Source organism: Ischnura elegans, chromosome 2, assembly GCF_921293095.1.
Source record: "Ischnura elegans chromosome 2, ioIscEleg1.1, whole genome shotgun sequence".
NCBI lineage: Eukaryota > Metazoa > Arthropoda > Insecta > Odonata > Coenagrionidae > Ischnura > Ischnura elegans.
Genome location: NC_060247.1, coordinates 49,390,672 through 49,408,682, shown reverse-complemented (window position 1 = coordinate 49,408,682; position 18,011 = coordinate 49,390,672). Strand labels below are relative to the sequence as shown.

Sequence of the window (18,011 nt, the reverse complement as noted above, 5' to 3'; positions counted from 1 at the left end):
ATTTAATCGTGTATCAAAATGTATGGAAATGCCCAAGTTTCCTGAAACTTGATATTTGAAAAATGGAAAATACATGTAGTGGACGCTTTTTATATTTTCTTTCGCTGTAAGATAAAAAGAGGTTTGGCAGCATCGCACGTTAGTGGTGGAGTATGTTAGTGCTACGTTTTTATCGTACAAATTATATCATATATTGTCCTAAATAAACGTAAATGTAACTGACTGCTTACTAACGGAAAACTTGTATTACTTATTTATTCGGAACGGAATGCGTGTAACTATTTAGTTATTTTGGCTAACGCGAGTTGCATACAAACTTGAAAAAATCATAGGATACATACTATAAAAACATTTCCCACTTAGCTTACGAGCCCTAATGTTGACTTTTTGCTCTTATTTGTCATCCGATTTTGGTAAATTTCATGGGGGAGTTTGGAAATGTTGCCAAAATCTGAATAATGTCTCTTTTGAGAAAAATATTGAGATATTGTATCTTTTATTATGTAAAAATTTCACGTTTACTCTTCTAAGTTGTATCAATAGGAAACTTACAATATTGGAGGTAATTTGAAATGCAGTGTCACTTACATGTCTAAATAATACATATACAGTTGATTTTTGTTCGTGTATCACATTCAATGACCAAAAAATTGTCAAAGTTTACTCAAATTTGTGATTTTAAACAAATCATATATTACGCTTCCCGTCCAACTTAACGATTTTTCTTGCAAATTAGGGAATGTAATGAAGAAGTCTCCCTTAAATACAGGCGTTTTCAACATTTTCTTCTCCCCATTGCCCAGATTATATAGTCATTTCAAAATTCACTGTTTTCCCCGTGTTCGCCGGAATGGCCTTTTTTATGGCCTTAAATTCATCAAAATGCCATTAGAGGCCACAAATAAAATAAACATTCACACGTGACATGGGTACATTCAAATGTTCTACAGTTTATCGGTCTTCCTCGGGAAGGAGAAGAGTGGGGACTGACTTTTTTTAAATATCCAAGATAGTGACCCCGCACCTCATTCATAAATTTGAATAAAATGCCCCAAAAGTTATAAAGTTTGGGGAAGCATTTGTTTTTGCCTTGTTGGAGGTACAAAGTTTTCGCTTTCATTAAAAATAAAGCGAATACAGATGGAAAGGAGGAAAGGGCTGAAAGGTCTGGAGGAAGTATTCAAGCCGTGTCCCAATTGGCCGAATCGCGACTTTGAAGATCATATGGGCACCCAAATCTCAGGATTTGGACAGGACGCCATCTTGGAAGGGTGTCCCAATTCGTTGACAGCATGAGGGAGAGAATTTCGGCACCCATTTTGGCCGCCAGATTTAGGCATCAACGAGTGCATCCTTTCAAAGCGGGGAGACCTTCTTTAGGAAGAAATCAGTGTGCAGAAGTGCAAAATGGCTCTCAACGAGGTGAAGTATTTTGTACTTACGAAACAAAATGAGCTCCTACGTAATAGAGAAACATGAAAAACTTTAATTGAACTTAAGCTACGAATTAAAAAAACAGCTACTTTGCTACTACTGAAACAAAAAGGTTGCCAAGGGTACTCCGGGGGGGTCCGGAAGCCCCCCCCACCCCCCCCGAAATATAAAAATACAATTACTTTGATTCATCATAAAAGAAAACATTATATTGAAAAATCTGAATTTGCAAATATTTTTTTTGAAAAATTAAGTTTTTCCCATCATGAAAAGTGTCAAAATTAAGTTTTTAACTCTCTACTTAGTACCCTATTTTTCAAAAAATTTCTCCCAGCCCCCCCCCCCCCCCTGGTTTTAGACCTCCAAACTCTACGCCACTGCTCCAAGTATGAGAAAATGTTCTTCTCCGACATCCAAAACTCAAAATCACTTGCTCGAAAACATTAACAAAGATAGTATATTGCTTTCTAAACATCGATATAAAATCTAAACAAGCAGGCCTTAAAATCTCAGCGAAACCTAAGAAGAGCGAGCATTCAAATCTGGAGCTAGATAATCCTCATACAAGTTAGTGTCAAGTTTTCAAATCGACAAAAACTACCGCTAAATGTATACAATATTTATGGTAAACAATGTGGAATGTGACGGGTCTCGTTCAACATTTGTTCAAATCATTTCAAATTTCTCTTGTTTTTAATTGGTTTCGTGCCCAGCAGATGTCAACACCTGCGTTTGGATGTCCCAATTCATGCTTTCTTATGGCAATCCAAAATTTGGGCGCAAAATTTGAATTCGCACCGAGAAAGTTCTGTGCTCGAGAGTCCTCTGGTAGCCAAATAATGCGTTACAAAGAGAGGGAGTAGTGTCGTGAGTCACGTACAGAGGGCTCTTGCTGTGCCATCGTTCGTATATGTCGCTGTCACCCCCTCCTCCTCAGATAGCGAAAAGCGGGAGGAGTGTGTTCTGCTGGATCGCTCTTGAGCTCATGAGGACGCACATCACATGCCATATTCATGATAGCGTCAAAACACGTGTCCGCAATGCAAGTAATCTTTTTGTCGGACGCAGGCACGGTTCATCATCCTCCGACCGCGTAAGGCTCCCCCGCGTGTTTAAGTAAATTTGAAGTACCTGTTGGATCAATTTAGGAATCAAAATTTTGAGTGTTGTTATTTTTTAACTTTCATTTGTGGAGCTTAGAGAAGCACCTCATGCGAAATGAGGTGAATGGAGAAAAATATTGGAAGGGCTGGAAACATCCTCGGAGCTTAGGCAACATGAAATACTCGGAGAGGAAAGCTGACTGATAGATATCATGTTGTCTCTTATTGTTAGTCTTCCGTGGCGTTCTTGATTCATTGATCTATCCATCTTTAGGGTCTCCGCCGTATTGTTTGTCGTAGGTTGACAACATTTTCCCCTTCCACCTGCCGTCTTCAGGTGAAGGTCCCCGAAGTAACTAAGATAACTATTAGCCCAAGCATAAAAAAATAGGTAAGGAAATTCTTTTCCTCTGCGCAGCTTTCAATGCTTTAAAAAGCCATGTTGAATTTCTACACCACCAAATCCTATTTCAGTTTTTGTCTGTTCCTTTTTTTGTTTATTTTCTCTTATCTCCCTTTTCCTTTCGTTTGCCCTTAATTTGTACTACCGGCTTTGAAACTATTCAGGTAACTCTCCCCCTCGGAATCCTTTTATTGCTTATCAAACGAAAAGTAAAAGAGTGAATATGAAATAAGTAAACCTCTATCCTAAGAGCCTAACCGCTGCATTCTCTTCGGATCTATTTTATGTTCTCCTCTTCAAGGAATAATAATGTTTATCGATTTAATTAAACGAATGTTAAGTTAATTATTTAATTAGGTGTCGAGTCTTGTAATATCTCATCGTTCTTATGCTTCAGTCTTTTAGACCTGGAGAAATTTAGAATAGACTTATCGTCATTATTTTTATGTCTACAAGTAGTGCTTTTTGGTGAAATAAAATTGTTATCTGCCATGATGCTATGCATAATAAGGCCAGTACCACTATATAGTATAGTCACATATTAGGGAGTTCCTCTAAGTTGTGGTGCGCGAAAATCTTTGGTAATTACGTAAATTGTAAATGCTTGGGATGTTAGGGACATTAAGTGTTGTATAAAATAATACTATAAAATTTTCCACTCTGTTTACCTTCATGAAATACTTAAGAAAGCTATGACTACGCTTTCAACCCCTGTATCGTTATCATTGTGTCAATATGTATCTGCGGTAATGCTTTACAGAAAGACACTGTTTATTTAAACCAATCTTAGTGTTTTCAATGCTTTTTGAACCAATAAACAGGATAGGATTACAATAATTTCCAGTTGTTTATCTTTTACTGAATGAATGTGCCAGTTTGATCTTGTTAAGCTTGAATAAACCGAAGGATTTACTCAACTAATTTTTCGTCCTCAGGTATTTTCTTTTCGCTTGAGTATTCTTCCTGCGTTAATTTTCATTGATTTGGACTCGTCACAGTGGAGTTCATTAGTTAGGTATACACCATGCGAGAGGATAGCTGGCGACGCGAACTTCCTGTTTCCTGGCTTTGTCAACGGAAGTATGTTCATTCTCACGAGGAACGATAGTGTCACGATTAAAATGGAGTACGTTTTCGTTTGTAATCTTTCGTTGAGACAATTATTCGAATCCCTGGGAAATCAAAATAGAATTTTTTTTCGTTTTTTTAAACCACTGTAGTCTCATCTTGATATCCAATGTTATCAGGTGTTATTAAAGTACTGGTTTTAAATTTTGCTTCATTAAAATATTGTTTGAGGCTATTGGAATTTTTGTAAAAAGCTAAACGAGTGATTTCAGTGATACGAAATTATACTGTCAATCACGCGGTATCAATCTGAAATTATTTTTTACGTGAGAATTATCCGCGTAAACTTTAATTGCGACATAATCAGCGTTGAATATGTCAAGACTGCGTGAAGATTTAGAATAGAAATTATTTTAAAAATTCATCGTGAGATTTTTCCCGTGTTATCATTCTTGTCATCAGAGTGAAAAAAAATAATCCGTTTTGACTGTTTTGGTCTTCCTAATTTATCAACTATTTTCAGAAAGAAAAGAATCACTGCGTGGTGGATTGGGCATAATATAGCGCTAAGAAATTGTGGTTCTGGGAGTTTTAATTTTTATACACTTTTCTTATAGAAAAATCTTTCGTGATCCTTATACAGAGATATACGGATGTGGACAATGCGCGGTTCTAGTTGTCACATAATATTTGTACGACGCAAATTTCTGTCTGGGATCATCAAATATCTGCGTGATGTCTGTTACATCACTGTAATTTCTGTGTGATATGCTGGAGAATTTTACACAGTAACAATACGAGTGCCATTATACAGCTCTGTAGGTCTATAGAACTGTGAAAAATTGTAAATCCCACAGGTTTTTAAACATTAATCTTTTTAAGTTTTTGGTGATAAAATCTCTTATATTTTTCGTGATTAAATATATCCCTACGTCTTTTGTGGATTAAAAGTTGTATTTACTCATAATTGATGAATAAACCCGTGGAAAGGTTGTTAAATATTCTTTCTTTTAGCTATTGCCAGTTTAAAGCGCATGACATTGTAATTTCACTAGAAAAAATTCGTAATTCTTTGTAGACCTCACTCAACGTTATGCATAGAGTTTTAGGGTTTTGTCATCATAACCCTACGCGCTTTGGAATTCATGTTCCTTGGTCAGTATATTGAAGTCTTTGAAAATTGTATGATACGGTGGTATCGCGTGCTACACTTCCTGCATTCTCTTCAACGTTTCTGAAATGCTTGATGACGCCATTTTCATGCATTTCCATCATTTTCTCGTGGCTAATCGGAGCTCAATTCTCCAAAAAAAACTGAGGATCAAATAGCGAGAGGTCACGGAAAAATATTTTGATTCTTCTTGAAAAATATTTGAATGTTTTTCATTTTTTGTTGTATTTTGAATTTAACTTGTCATGCCCTGAATTTCCTGTACAACCTCGAAAAACTACCCTAGGATTTGTGGTCTACATTGATCAATCCTTATCTATGACTGATAGAATATTCCTGTGTGATACCAAGGATGATGTAAAAGCAGTATTGCAAAATAAAATTCAAACTTATATTGTATTCAAATTCACCGGAAATATTGAAATAATTATACCACCCCAGTATTCTGTAGCTTGGGAGACGTGGGAAATTGTTTCATTGCGTCCACAACTGACTAGACGCTGGGCTCTGCGTGCAATGCGATTGTCATCGCTCGGATGCTAATTCGTTTTAAAACAATGCAGTCGCTTGATGCGTGTGTTCTTCGCATTCTTTACGTCTCGTCTCAAGATTTCTGATGCGAGTTTCATGTCGTCCCAACTCCCTCACTTGGTCTGAGAATCTTACGAGAAGTGAAGCAAAACTCATGGCTATTCATTTTATGCTGCTGCTTGCTTTTCTATAGTGGTGATTATCCCCTTTTTAGTTCATTCGTCTGACGCGTTCATATGCATTGTTACTGTAGTGTACGAAGCACAACGCTTTTTGCAGACATTAAATCAAGTTTCAATTTCCGATGAACTTAATTTTATTTTGCGACTCAATAACTTTTAGGGTTAGCTAGGCTACGTGTTTACTTTGTCAATATTTTATATTCATATTTTATGTTTTGTGTTCCCCAAGTTGATGAAATGATCACCTCGTCTATGAAATTTTCTGGGTTATAAAGCTTGCTTGTGATGGAAGAGAAGCTATTTCTCTGCAGTAAGAAGTGTAATACAATGATGTGCTATTTAACTATTTGTTTGCTCTCATTTTAGTTTTTCACTCGTATTCTATTTAATCTAACTTGACGCTAGAACATCATACGGGGCAATTTTGTCCCATTTCAATTCATTCGATTTCATTTCAATTATGTCACAATTGAGTGTCTCTCTCGTTCAATATTTTTAACAATGATAATTCGTGATGACTTTTAATCCATTGCTCATGATATTATTATTGCTGATGATGGGTTAGTTTGGAAAGAGGATAAGGTAAAATTAAGTACCTCTTAATGTTTTCTAGGCATTAAACTCAACTAATCTTCATAGCGGATGTGAGTTTTGTATGCCCTCATATGCGATGTTTACCCCTCGGTATGATAAGGCTCACTTCGTATGTCTTCGTCTAATGGCAGTTTTTGCCTGCTCTTTAGCAGGTGTTTAGGAATTAGTATATGAGCAGTGTCATACCATCCCTTGTTTTCTGTCAGTAGTAAATATGGATAGATAATACATTTATAACGAATGAATATGGCGTGAAATCTATTTCTAATTGTATGAATAATCTCCAGAAGCGAATAGAATAATAATATTTTATCTCTCCGCGGCTGGTGGAATAAACGTGGACCTTCGAATATTCGTGATTATTCGTTGAGTTTGTGTACAGTTATTTTGGCATTTATTTTGCGAGTTGATTAGTCTATGGTGTGATGAGGACACCAATCTCGTGTGAATTAAAATTCACTTAAAAATGAAGTTAATTATGCAGAAAATTAAAATAAATTCAAATTTATTTTGTTACTAATTATGCATCAGTGTGATAAATTGTCTTAAGTGTACACATTTTGCGTAATACAGCCATACATCATAATTGTTTATACTGTTAAATTTGTCTGTTGCTAAATTTCTTCTCCTAAAATACAGAAAGTTTTTAGAGCTTAGAGCTTTCAGTTTTCACGACGGTAATCCTGCCACTCCGGAATTTTGTTGTGCGCAGTACAGCTGCAGAGTTTTGCAACACATCATGTAAATAAATATACCCAATACCATAAACAAAAATTGTTGCTTTGATGTTACTTAAGTAGTATATATTATGTGTGCACGTGTTTCACAGAATACCTATCTCAATTAGTTTGTTTATCGCAGTCTCCATGCCTAGTCTCACGTCGTCAAATTCACGGAGTCGTAACTGCAAATCGAGACGCATTGGCGAAAACTGGATCCCCGGTGACGCCTGGTTTGGCATTACTTTCTATTGGATGGAAAAAAATCTTTTGAAAGTTCCTATAACCCCACGTTTGAATAATTCATCACGTATCGAGCAAGGGAAATGCATTTTACCAACTCTCATCATTGCAGTAGCCCTCAAAGTTTTGCATCATTACAAATATTTATCGACAGCTACCGATCCAGATCATTTCTTCGGAAGCAGATGTGTTTTCTCGGAAGAGAATCTTGAAAAATATTGTAAAGTTGGAATGTAGTATTCACAGGAGACGTTATTGTTCGTGAAAGGGTCATATTTCGCAAAAGGAAGGGGGAAAAATCTCCTCAGTCCCAGGGAGGAAGAATTCATGACGACTATTTTGAGCTATATTAAAACTAATCATAATGAAGGTATGAAAAATCTGAAATAAGGTGTGATATCCCTGTAGCGAACCAATTTTTAGATTTGGGACACCTGTTGACTGGGGTGTCCAACCCCAATGCTCATGGCCTCCTCCTTGACCCGCCGATGTGTAATACGCATTTCGAAAGTAGCCCTATACCTCCAACTTTTTTCTTACTACCTCAAAAATGTTTTGTTTCCCTTTTCCCGGCATACAGCTCACCTGTTTGGGCAGCCGTGGCTGCTGATGTAATTTACTAAAAATTTTACCAGAATCCAGATCTTAGCATCAGTCAGTCTCTAAGGGTCTTCCCATCCCTATACCTTCCATTCTACTTCTCCTCACTCCACCCTTCGCTCCTTCTCTGGTGCAATTAGCCTTCTCCCCTCCATTTTTCCCTCTCCCAAGTTCTAACATCTGCTTTCCGCGATTTGGTTAATTGCGTTGTGTCGAACGAACAGTCGAAAAGTGGTTTTACCCTGTGCTAGCATAGTTCGTTTTTTCTCTACCATTGATTTACTTTTTCCGTCATTTCGCTGTTTGTGTCAGTTTTCGGCTCACCATGCAGTCTTCGACCTTCATTTTGTTTTCGTAAGTTGATAAATAGTTTTCTGAATATTTTTCGTTTCTCCCCTGTTTTTAAAATCTCTAGAGTTTGCTTGACATTATTTTTACAGAATTGCACAAAGGAAATTCTATAGAACTCCAATCGAAGGTTCTTATGAGTGTCCAGTTCAAATCCTTCGAAAAGCAACTCCGTATGCCATTTTTATGTAATAGAAACCTAATTTTCCAACAAATCCTTAGATGAGATCTCCGTTTTATAGAAACGACAACTATTTTTGTATAAAATTACTTCCTATGGAAAACGTTGAAAACATTCGGCAGAGTTTTCAAGCGGGGTATTTTGAAATTATTTGTGTGATTATTTCTTGTCGTCCTTCTTCTTTTACTTTCTTCCGCATCGTCGCTCTGGGTATATGGGTGAGGAGTTACCATTTATCAGTAATAGATGAAAAATTATTCCAACTTACAAGTGTTTTCTCTTGTCATTTCGATGGTACGTGAAGTTGGAGAATTGAATGCTACATGTTGGACCCAGGTGGCAAAATTTCCAGCTTAGAATCAGTTTTAAATCAGAAATTAGTCATGATTTATACTCAAGAGGTCCTTGGTGCTTTTTGATTCAGTTTAAGTTGAAAAAAGGATTAAAATTTCACAAATGAATACGATCAGTGTAAGTTTGTCAGCTATCAGGTGTAATCAATTTTCCCGTGTATAACTTCTTCATTTTAACATCTATTGTGGTTACAAGTTTTCCATGAAATATATTTGGATTTTCCCGTGTGCCTTCTTTGTTATATTTTTATTGAATTTTAATTAAAACAAAAACTTTGCAGGGGCACCATGTCGAATAAGCATTTTCCTCACATTCGGACTCACTTGTACGCTAGTATTGAATATATTCCACGAGTGTCGGCTTAAGATGCGAAATATTTCATTTTCCATTCTCGTGTTTTGACTTTTATATAAAAAAAAACATTTGGTGGTCTCTTTGATAATATTGCGTATGTTTTGAAACCGGGCGGGGAATAGAGAAATGTTTGTGGAATATCTCGGTGTTTAGTAGTGGATTTCTCTTTTTTTGTTTTGAAATTTGGGAGAATCGGGATCATTATTATTTCTAAAGGTATAAGTCATTTTAATAGTATCAGTCATGAATGTTATTCTGTTCTCTTCACTTACATTAGGTCACAAGGGATTCTTCCATTATTTAACTTAACTACTTCATGTTTGTACGGGCAATCGCGAGATCGAATTTCGAATTTTGATCGAGTCAAATGATTTTTTCTCGACGAATTTCTGCGTTCGTTGTATAAATTCTTCTATTGACTCCCATTGACGCTTGAAATAGTGCCTTTCTTAGACTCACTCGATGTGAGGGTAGATTTTTTCCTCAGTTTCGGCGACACTTATGTTTTTTAAAGTTGAAGCTGCAATTTCTCATACTTATTTGATTTAATTTATTTATGGATGTATGAATGGCTCGAGGATGCGCCCTGGCTTTCCCATCGAACTGAGCTATTCAACGATTTGAGGTGTGGATGCAAGCTCTATTTGTAACTTTGCCGTAGGGTGAAACATTTTTTCGTCGGCGTCTCATCATTTTACCTCCCGTTAAACGGTTTGAGAGGTGATAATTTCATTTCTTGGAGATAAATTTCTGCTTTCCTCATCTGTTTTTGAGGTAGGTCTGTTCTCTCACTGCCCGAGCTACAATCTAATCAGCCTTTCGGCGCTTCTGCTTACGACTCGCATTCCAGGATCGAGCGTATTAGTTCATTTCACAGATATTACGGCAATAATTACTCCCAGGTTTCGGAGAAGATCTTTTCCCCTACCCGAATTTTCTATATTCATTTGTTAAAGTTAACCGATTCGTCATTTAAACCTTGAGAGAAGTCAATGAAACAGTGATTATTTTTCGTTTATCTCAATATCTAATGGTTTTGGAAAGTTTTGCATAACTTTTGCGAGTTGATTTCTCTACTTTTACTAAATTGAGTTTCAAAAGTACCTTCATTTTTCTAAAGTGAATTCTTATAAATATGTTACTAAATAAAACTAACTTTTAGATGCATTATTGTGCAAAAATTATTTTTTTATATGATCCAAATTGATTAAAAAACCAAACACCAAAAGTTTGAAGGCTTAGCGTGCTCAACTTCTTCATTTTTTTATTCGGAAGTGACGGATATAGCTTCAAGACGTATTTATGTACCCGAGACAGTTGAATCGTGGACAACTAAGTCGTTTCTCTATTCAAATTGTAAAATATAATACGGCTGCAATGGATCAAGAATGCTGAATGGTAAGACAATATAATTTTCAACAAGCCTACGTTAATGCGCCTCAAAGGAATACATCTGTAGCTTATATTTGGATATATTTATATAATTTTCTAATTGGCTAATTGTAAACATCAATGACGTGGTACTATTTAATTCCAGGGTGACCATAGAAGAGTCTAACTTTTGTTTGCGTACTAAAGTACATATTATTTATGACATTTTTATGGAAGTTCCTCATTTAAAGTGTGGTGTATCAAGTACTGATGAATTCACATTGTTGAAAATTTGAAGTGCATGTTGCATCAGGATAATAATGATGGTCATGGAATCACGTTCGGATTAGCTTTAATACTGCTTGAAAGTGTGTGATACGTGGTAAATTATTGATCAAGTTCTCCATCGCTGTTGTATTCCGCTGCATTTTAAGGCTTGCAGATTATATATTATCCGAGTTTTTCTGGTTTTTCCTGGTTTTATCGCAACGTTCCGCGTCAGTGGTTTCGTAAATCGGCTTTGTATTTACACTTTCTCCGCTGAGGGCGCTTTATCCTGAGTGGAATTCTCCCGGCTTAACTTTTGGGTTTGGTCTCTTTTGTTGATTATGATGGGCTCGATGATGTGGGAGCAATGGTCACTTGAAGTGTCGATCCACGACCGACTTGACATTTTTGAAATTTTGCATGAGTTATAGCGATCACACGAATAAATTCTATTCTGAAGCTATTCATGGTTTCACTGTTGATGACGCCATACCGTGTTGGACGTTTGCAAACGGTGAATCAACTTTTCTTCTACGTTTCCAAATGTTTCATCGAGGTGCTGTCAAAGAATATGATCCTATTAGTAACATATTACTAACTTCACTATTGAAATCTCTGCAAAATGTATTATAAAATCTATACAAAAACCCAGAATGGAATTGGTATGCGTACCACAATAATGAGAGACATAATAAAATGGCCAGAAATTGAATTTATCTAAATGCATTTTAGTGTAAATTCAGTTGAAACTGTTACAATTCGATTATGTCACTTGCATGGAGCACTCCTTGTAGTGGGTGTAATTTAAATAGCTTCATTAGTAATTATCATTTTTAGCTTTGTGTAGATCAGATTTTCTTGCTAGGCATGCTTTGGTATGTCATCACATCTTGGGCATTATTTGCGCCCCGCTCGTCAAATGCATGCTCAGCTCTCCAATTCCTTGTCGTAATGAAAATGAAAAAGCAGGAGCAATTTCCACAATTTTACACAATTTATTTGTAAAATTGTGGAAATTGCTCCTGCTTTTTCATTTTCATTATGTCACGTTTCCACTCCATCTCGCCTGAAACCTCAGACTATATCCTTGTCGTAATCCAGTTATGTGTACTCACCCCGTTATCTTTTCGAGGAATGTCATATGATCGTAGTTAATTCATCCAAACGCACCTCGCCAACGCAAATTCTTACGTAGCGCATCGTGGGCGCCTATTCTGTATTCTCTGAACAATTTTCGATTTAAACGTCGTTGCTTTCTCGATGTCTACATCGAGAAAGCAATTAATAAAATCGAAGAAAAGGCTTCGGGATTGAATAACCATGGAGAAAAAAATAGCATGGTAAGATTTTCCGATGACGTAGCCGTCATAGCAGAAACAGAGGAGGATTTGAAAAATATTTTGTTTAATATGGCTGAGGTTATGGGTAAATATCAACTGAAAATAAACACAAAGAAAACCAAGATATTAGTATGCAGTAGAAGAGAAGAAGTCAAGACTAACATTAAAATAGGGAAGCAAGCACTGGTGAAGTAGGAAATAAATTATTAGCAGAATAGCCCAAGCGAAGAGAGTATTCCACCAAAAGAGAGACCTGCTTACAGCGGGAAACTTAAATATGGAAGTAAGGAAACAATTTATAAGAACCTACATTTGGAGTATGCTCCAATATGGAAGTGAGGTATGGGCAATGACAGTAGCGGAGAAGGCAAGGATAGAGGCCTTCGAAATGTGGTGCTTCAGAAGAATGATGAGGATCAAATGGATCGACCGAGTTAGTAATGACGAAGTCCTAAGAAAGTAGGAGAGAAGAGAAGCCTCGTGAAAACCTTAAAAAGAAGACGGAACAACCTTGTAGGCCGCATCTTAACACATGATGGCCTGATGAAGACAATCTTCAAGGGACAAGTGGATGAAAAGAACGGAAAAAGAAGACCCCGAACAAAATACATGGAACAAGTAAAGAAGGATGTGAAAGAGAATAAATACGTAGGTGTCAAAAGATTAGCTGATAGGAGAACTGAGTGGAGAGTTGCGTCAAACCAATCCTAGGATTGTTGACTAGTGATGATGATGATGAAAGGATAATACCCATTATTTGTAAACCTATTTCCATGAGCCTAAAACTGAGAAAAAACGAAATTTGATGGCTGTCCTTTTGTCAGAAATCTGTGATGACGGTAAATATAGAGTTGTACGCAATTTTATTGAAAATAGAATAACCTACTGAGGCAAGAAATTTGAATTAAATAGAGAGACCAAAATATGTCTTGTGCGCCTTGTGACCCTTTCATATTACTTGCGGTGTGTGCTTAGATTACGGAATGATGTAAGGCGGCTTAAAAATTTGTTATTCATGCTTATACTCCGCATTCCGGACTAACATTTCTCCTTTTAATGATATAATCTGCATATTTGACTTGTATTAATTTTTAATTTGTATTAATTGGTACATATTTGTACTCTACTGTGCTAAAGAGGAAATGTGGTTGTTGCAGTATTTTTCCGGAAAAATGTGACGCGTTAAAGATTTTTATCCAATTTCTAATGGAAATCACTATAGTTTTTTTTTCAATACTTGAGTCCGGAAGTATGCATAATATACGTCATAACTTAGAATTTTATCAGGAAAAAGCCATTGTCATTTTCCAAGATTTCACATTTGTGGGCTCCTAATTAGTGTAAAGTAAATTCTCACAGTGTGGAACATTAATATTTCCTGCTAGGTAAATGCCGTGGGCATGTAGTAGTTGCAAAGAGTCTTCGAAATATATTACTACTTTAAAAATGCATAGGGCCAAAGGACCTAACTGACTCTATGAGATGAGTTCTTTAATGATTACAGTCGTTGGAGATATAATGAAATGGTTAAGTTTGAATTTTGCTCTTGCCCTCGGCAGTCTACTCTTTATTGGAAGAATAATTGAAAACTCTTGGCCCGGCGAAGTGTCCCGACAGATAGTAAAATATTTTTGACATATGTATTCGGTTTTTCAATGCTTCAAATAGGATTGTGGGAATTTTCACTGATATCGACCCAAGGAATCGTGCGAAGACGTACTCATCCACGTGTTGCATTCCATTATTGTTGTTTTCTCAACGGCCTGTTTCGCCGCAAATTTCCATTTTCTTTCTCTAGGCTGTATGGATTGAAAATGGTATGAGACAGCTGTAATTTTATAGCAATTATTGTGCGATCAACTTTTCATTTAGCTAGCTATGAATCAGCTTCTTTTTATGGGGTTCTCATACTTAATGTTAGGGAGGCCAAACTGTTTTGTGAGTAATACGTTGTCGTTTGTGTTTTGATGTAATATAATTATATGATTATTATTTAATGAGATATTTTTCACGGAAAAATATCAGTATTTGTCTTAATAGATGCAATATCTTTGTATTGATTGTGTACGGTAAGAATTTATGTTTGCATGCACCTGGAAATTGATCATTGAATACATAATGCAAATAAGTCCCGAAAATAAATGACTTTGTTATGCGGAGTCATGATTAATTGATCTAATTTATGAAGATTAAGGCAGCATTGATCGTTAACCTAACGGCTTATTCAAATCTGGGCGTTATGCTGACAAGCAATGTCTTCCCGAACTCAAGCCGCTGCTAGGAATGGAGGAATATTCTAAAATGGAGGTGCTAAGAGGCTTATTACCAGGAGAGCAAGTGAGACGCGTCTTGAATTAAGTCACCTATTAATCGGATCTATTCGTATGCCTCTTTAAATAAGGCAAATACTGTTTTATTAATAGTCCGTATGCCACCCTTAAATTCAGCTAGAATTGAAATTCCTCTCTAATGACTTACGATATATCTGTTCCTCGAAATAAGATCTTTCGTCATTGGTGGTTGACAAAGATGTGGCTTTAACTTAAGTAGAGTAAAATTACAATACCCTCTTCTCTATTGTAGTTGATAGTAAGTGAATTCACTTTGTGGAAGTTATGCTTATGTTAGTAATAATAAAAGGTACTTTGTAGTTTCCACCCTGGTCTAATACTTGCCAACTTGGTTTCGATCGTAGGTAACTCGGCAACCGGTCTCAACTCGACAACAGGCGGTCTCACAACAAAGATGTGTATCACAACTGCCTCTTTTGCTTCATAATGCGTAGAATACGTCGAAACAGGTGCCGAGTATCAAACCAGTGTGAAAAGTACAAATTGCCTTTTATTATTACCCTCTTCCCTATTTTTGGGGATGATCTTCCGCGCTGCACTGAGTTCGGTCTCATTTTCGTCTGACCGTTGTTGTTTTCGTGTGCTTTGCTTCCCCCTCCCACTTCCTGCGCTCGGTCCCTTTCATCCTTCACTATTATGCGGCTTCCTTCGCTCTGCTCACGACGACTCAGTATATGCGATTATCTCTTTCGACTTTATTCCCCGAAACTGTTGGAAAAAGGTTTTTTCCCTAGAAGTACATCTCGACCATTCTCGCACTGCGTACATATCCACAACCTTCATTGTCGCGTGGGAGTGGTCCAGGATCGTTACCAGTGTCTGTGGTGCGGACATAGTTGGCCATGGATTCGATTTCGGAGAGGAGCCCTCTGCTCCCTAAGCCGCCAAAGCGCTCTTTTCTTCGAGGCGGGTCAGTATTACACATATATCTGTGAGTATATACTGGTCTTAGAGGTCCAATTTCTTTTTGTAGCTCAAAAATTCCATCTATTCTCATAATCAAAGAAAATTTTCTTTCGCCATCAATTACCAACAGCGCCGCTACGTGGGAAACTGAAACGAACGCCGTGGATGGGATACTGTTTTTGAAGTGCGCCACCAAAATTGTTGGTTCCGTGCTTTTCGCGATGATAGCTGCGGGGTTTTGCTCAGAGTTAATTATGTTTCGGGTCAAATTGTTTTATTGGGTGTTAAATGTATATTGAATTATATTAATTGGATGGTGATATTGGATGACGAGCGTGCTGCGCCCGCTCCCAGCGGGCTTCCCCCGCTCTTTTCAATGCAGGTCCACAGAGGGATAGGCGCGTTTCTAATTTTAAAATGTAGAAAAAAAAGGCAGGGTCTTATGTACAAATTTAATTGGAATGTTCATGTACAAATTGAGGTCAGAGGACCTCTTTAAACATAACATTGGAAGTAATTACACTATCCTCTGTTAAACACACATGATGACTCATACTTACGTATCAACAGGAGACTTGAATGTGGAATCAGCCGCATTTTGATAAAAGTTATTTAAAGAATGCGAGATATTGTTGCAACTGAACAAATGTATCAGTTTGTGCGCCGTTAACGTCAGGGATATTTACAGTTTTTTTTATTATTTAATAACCAATTTTAGGAAACAATAGCAATGTTTAGGAAGTAAGATATGCCGTCGCATGTTCTCTGATAAATTCTGTGCATTTTGGTACTTCATTTGTAGAGTTTGGTTGCGTATAATTTGAGAAAAAGGTATCTATACAGTAGAAATAATATAGAAGATATGCTTTGGATGTAATTGTATGGTGATATTGAATGATTGCATCGGACTCTCCGTTTCCAGAATAGGGTTCACAATTGAGCGACCATTGTGTATTCTCTCTTGATAATTTCGTGTTAATTTTTCGCATATCTGTCATCGTTTTTTTTTCATTTTCGATACTCAGTGAGGTTTGCGGTACCCCTATTATACCCCTTAGGGCGCTCTAAGGGTTAAGTAATACTAAGTCCCCTTCACGATCCTTAATCTATTATAGTTCTATCTTTAAGGCTAGTTCTGGCTTTTGTGACATGTCATATGTTTTTATGTCTTTTCCTACTTTTTCGTTCTTCTCAGCTGGTTGCTATTGTTTTCGTCCATGCCCTCATTTCCATCGCCTCTACCATCGTTCTTTCCGCTTTCCTTATTGTATATATCTCGCATTTATGCCCTAACAGTAAATATCTTCGCATCGACTTCGATAATTTCAATGTACTTTTTCCTCTGAAAAATCCGTGTTAAAACCCGAATGCCCATTAAGATTACGGAAACGTTTTCCATGCGTTGCCTCACTAACCCTTTACCATACGTAACTACTTCGTATCATTTTTCACTTTCAATCAGCGCCTTTTCTCTGGATAAATCCATAGGTAATTCTGTAAAGCTGTTTCTCAGATGACGTCGAGTATTGCTTGCAAAATATTCACCCCGTCATGGTCAAGATATCTTTTGTTTGGCATATTTTTATTTGTCCTACGGACTTCTGCCAAGCCTCGTGTGGGCCAATGGCTTGGACCACGAGTATTACAAAAGAGGATCCTCAAGTCGGCCTCTAAATGCGTTTTCACCGACCGCGTATTTAAATGGGTTTACGAAATCCGTCACTTGCGTCGCTGACGGATAAAGTGATCCGAATTTCACGAGGAAATAAGGTAAAACTAGGGGTCCTAACCGAAATTTATATTCCTGATGATGTGACCTATGAAATTCCTAAATTTTCAGTGCTATTCCTCGAAATTACGAGCATTTTACCGAAAAATATTTGAAAAAAAGTGGATCGCATTGCACTCATCGCCGCGCTACGGACATTTTTGAAAACCGAGTAAAATGCGACCGAAGTGGCATCATAAATCAGCCTTCTATAGGATGGAATTGGGCCTCCTCTATACAGTCTCCTTGGTTTGGACCACGGTTTTGGAGGAATTTGGATACATGTTTAATATTTGACATTGCCAACTTTCAACAAACAAATTTCGTATTGGTGTGGGAGGCAGGAGATAGAGTAAACCTGTACTTAATGTGGAATCCGACGCTTCTGTTGTGGTTTTTCCTCGCTGTCGTGAGTAATCAAAACGTGACTCTTCGCGAGTCTCACGTAATCGCGTTTTGGTGGTAAGCGTTCTCGAGAACGTCGCCTTGAGCCGACGAATAGTGAGCAGCGTGGTGCCACGCTTAGATAGTCTCGGATAAAGGAAGGAAGTGCCAATCTGCCTAGTGCCTTCCCTCCACTGCACCGACTGCAAGTCTTTTTCCGCCGAATGCCGACTCCTCTCCCGCGGCGTCGTTGACATTGGACGCGGTGAGTCTCTATTTGAAGCCAGTTAATGCTTTGGGATTTAATTCGGACGAATAAGTCAAGATAGAGAGCTAGGA

The 18,011-nt window shown here is 37.3% G+C and overlaps 1 protein-coding gene across 6 annotated transcripts in view; it reads left to right on the top strand.

The window, feature by feature from the left end:
- Positions 1 to 18,011, top strand: part of LOC124153705 (copper-transporting ATPase 1) — a 99,628-nt gene that overhangs the window by 39,396 nt on the left and 42,221 nt on the right. Inside the window, exon 1 of one of the 6 annotated variants that reach the window (XM_046527031.1) lies at positions 17,838 to 17,937. The exons of the other annotated variants lie outside the window; for them this stretch is intronic. The gene's annotated coding sequence lies outside the window, so the exon portion shown is untranslated. Of the gene's footprint in view, positions 1 to 17,837; positions 17,938 to 18,011 lie in introns of those variants that run through there. 6 annotated transcript variants of the gene reach the window in all.